The 4031-nt window shown below is 33.8% G+C and overlaps 1 long non-coding RNA gene across 1 annotated transcript; it reads right to left on the reverse strand.

Moving 5' to 3' along the window:
- Nucleotides 1-227: 227 nt before the first annotated feature.
- Nucleotides 228-1370, reverse strand: LOC149928604 (uncharacterized). The gene is made up of 4 exons (XR_016474055.1): nt 1162-1370; nt 827-1026; nt 617-737; nt 228-441 (listed from the first exon to the last, which is right to left on the reverse strand). It is a non-coding gene; the product is annotated as an uncharacterized LOC149928604 (long non-coding RNA).
- Between the last annotated feature and the right edge of the window lie 2661 nt (nt 1371-4031).

Genomic DNA, 4031 nt, shown 5'->3' on the forward strand with positions numbered 1-4031 from the left:
AAAAAGAACTCGCCTACAAATTAGAACAAAATGGTCTTTCTCAAAAATCATCGTAAAGACACTGGCCCAAGATATCATAATGATCAGAAAATCAACTGGAGGTTAGCTGACACCACTTGAGAATAGAGTGGTGAAACTAATTGGCGAAACTATGATTCGTGGTATAGCAGGTGTTGAAAATCGCATTGGTAGTACAGCAATGAAGAAACAAGTACATTAAACTCTTTATTTACTTTAAATATAAAATTTGAATTGTTAAATATACATTACAATTTGAAACAATATAAATAAAGCCCCGTACCTTCTACAAGCGCTAGCAGTTTCACATACCACCAGCGAGAACGAGTGTTTTTTTTATTGGTACGCCAAGTACGGGGCGTTTTCACATTACTCCTATGAGTACTCCTCCGAGCGAGGTCGGTAATGCTCCCCTTAATTTGGCTGCAAAGAGACGTGGTAAAATATTTCTATTAAGTAGAGGATATCATTATTTAATTGAAAATTAATTAGGATTTCAATATTGATGACAAAACAACGGCAACAAAGATTGACAATGCAAGATATTGTCAATAAAATGGGTATATTTAGAAACGCTCAGTTTAGATGTATTACTTACTAGCAGATATAGCTCAGTTACATTTTTTAAATAGACGCAAGGGCTGAAAACCCACTTCCAAATCCGCCTAGGCCAATGGTAAAGGAAATGTATTGTTAACGTTGCTCTTTTCCTACATTCTCTGAAAAATAGATTGACATTAATTAAGATATAAGTAATAATTTGGTATACCTGTTAAAGGTGACAAAAGAAGCTATAAAAACATCATACCTGTGCCCTCCGAACCTATTGCTGCTAGCAGTGCTGAAACATTAGACCACGTTGCTCTGTCTGTAGTAAATAATCAAGAACGATTGAATGGGTTTTAGGAAATTATTCTAAACGAAATGCGCAATTTTCTCTCTCCTTTTCCAGTCATTTGTACAATACCAATAAAATTCTGGTTACCATACTCAACTCTTTTGTTCGGGCTGAAAAGGAAATTGAAAATTTTATTTCAGTGACCTCACCTTATGAACGAATAATTAATAACCCTGAAACATAATTACATTTACCAGCAGTATGTCTACTACTTTTAAATTAATTTAATGAATATTACTTATTACCTTTTCTCTAGCTTTCAGATGTAACACTTCCCACGACAATGAAACTTATTTCTTTATTGTTGTCAGCTGACCCATCGTCCAACGGAGCTGTCTCCATCTTCAAGCAGGTTTTTTCACTTAATATCAGTTTGGCGGTAGATTTGAATTTCATTTGGATATTTTTCAAAGGTGGTTATCACCTTCCGGTAATTTTTTACCCATAAAAGTAGTTAGGGGCTCAATAAACATTTCATTCAGTATATTAGGCAGTTTTTATCATTGGGTATCAGGTCAAAAGGGAGATGTGTTCCCCATTCTCTTTAAATGATAGCTACAATAATAAATAAATACTTCTATTTTAAGAATTGAAATACTTTTTATTTATATAATGTGTACAAAAAAGAATTTGACAGATGTTGTGAATGATTCGACAAACACTCAACTTGACAGTTTTGTGTCGATAACAATTTTCCGTCTTTCCAAAACAAATGCAGCAGATGATTATGATGATCTATAATAAGATTATTTTATAATACAATTGCTCCCAGAGTCACATTTTAAATATATCAAAACGAAAAGATCTTTCTTTCTTCTTTTCGTTTTGATATTAAATAAAAATAATGATAAACGAATTCTTACCTGCGTAGCAAAATCTAATCTATGGGGTGTCTTCAATTCGGGCCTTGGCCATTCCCATTTGTAGCTCAATAAACGCGGTTTCAGGTAAATGTTTGATTGGTAGTGCCAAAAATCCTTTTTTTATATTCAATTCATAGTACTGGGTCACTCGCGATACATTATTTTCAGCGGGACATCTGTTTCAATATTGTTTACACCTTGTTTTATCATGTTAGCTCGAAGAAACTCCGCCGCCATTTTTTCACTATTTTCGCCTCCGAACGCGTAAACGAGAGCTCCGGAGCTCTCGTCTAGCTCTCGTTGAAAAACAAAACTTTTTGTCTCGTTCAAATTTCTCTGGAACGCGTTTTTGAAAAAGTTTCGTTAATTAACAAGACACGCCCCCTTTTTCGTTAGTTAACGAGAATTTTTCGTCTCTGGAACGGGCCCTAAGTCGTTTACGTTTATTATCAAAACCAATAACAACACCAATACCATCCGAGTATGTCTTCGCAATAAGCCAACTCAATCAAGGACCTCTCGACTCGATACAAGTAGCTGAAGAAACAGCAAAAGACCATATTTTGAAGCAAATCTACAAATTTGTTCAACAAGGATGGCCAAACAAATTAGAAAAACATTTCAAGCCATACTGGAGGAGAAGGTATGACTTGACTATTCATGAAGGAGTCTTATTAGCTACCGATCGGGTGGTCATACCGAAAACTTGCCAAGAAGTTATTCTGGATTAACTGCATAGTTCACACCAGAGAATGGTGCAAACAAAGCGATTAGCCAGAAGCAAAGTTTGGTGGCCAGAATTGAACACCAACATTGAGGACAGAATTAGAGCATGTTCAAGTTGTCAGCAAAAAAAACCATGCCAAAGGCTGAATACTTGAAGTGGCCCGAGGAGATCCAACCGTGGACTCGTGTCCATATAGACTTTGCCGGACCGGTAAATGGGAAATATTTATTAACATTAGTGGACTCTACCTCGAAATGGATGGAAATCGGAGTCACTTCAACAACCAGTTCAGCCGTAGTCATCACATTCTTACGACAAAATTTGGCACGTTATGGAATTATGAAGACCCTGGTGAGTGATAATGCCACTTGTTTCACAAGTAACGAGTTCCAAATCTTCACGCAGAATAACGGCTTCAAGCATTTGACCATTGCACCGTATCACCCTGCTTCAAATGGTCAAATTCACGAATTATTATATGGTAAAAAATTCAAGGGTTTATTTTTGTACCCCCATCAAATAACTCCTATCATAAAGTAAAATCCTATTTTGGTTGTTTAAAATCGCTTTCGGAAGAACTACAAGAGTTTTCCAAATTAATTTAGATAATCATTTAACCTGTAAACGTAGCTACTTTAATTTGTTTTCATTGTGTAATGTACAAGATAATCATTAAATGGAATATCTAATAGTACCAACTAACATGTAAACAAAAGTTCTAAAATAAACAAATTAAATATACATAACTCGTTCTCATTGATCTAATAATAATAATAATAATTATTATTATTTATTTATTCTTGAGAAAAAATAGGAATCAAACCATTTTTTGTACATGGCTAAGTCAGATATGACTTTTTGCCCGGTTATAATTGTTTGCGTTTCCTAGGTTACATAATTATAGTTTAAATTAGAAAACAAAAAAAATTAAAGTGACAATAAGAAAAAAAAAACAAAAAACAATAAAAAAAGAGAACAGTGTAGTAAACAATGAAAAAAAACAATAAATAAAGAAAACTGTGTAAACACTAAAAGTAAAGGGATTAGGGTCTTATGGATGCCCTATATATTATAAAATCCCTCGCTAGTTTTTTAAATTGAGTCATGGTTTTTAGGTCTTTTATCATACATTGATTAAAAAGTTTTACTCCATTATAAAATATGGATTTGATTTTTTTGACGGTTCTGACTTTTGGTACTACTAGGAAATTGTGTCTACGGGTATAAGTTATTATATTATTATTTAGAGTAAAGTTATTGCATATGTATGTGGTTACTGATCTAAAAATATAATTTAGGCAGTCAAATTCATAAATCTGGTAAATGTTAAATAGTTGCAGCGAAATAAAAAGGGGCTTAGTATGGGCCAGGAACTCTGCACGGGCTATTGAGCGAATGATTCTTTTTTGTAATAACAATATACGTTTTAAGTTTGAGTCCGAAGTATTGCCCCAAATTGAAATACAAAAGGAAATACGAGAGTAAATGAGGGCGTAATACAGTTGTTTACAAATATTGTCTGTCA

Source organism: Leiobunum rupestre, chromosome 9, assembly GCF_980474605.1.
Source record: "Leiobunum rupestre chromosome 9, qqLeiRupe1.1.hap1, whole genome shotgun sequence".
NCBI lineage: Eukaryota > Metazoa > Arthropoda > Arachnida > Opiliones > Sclerosomatidae > Leiobunum > Leiobunum rupestre.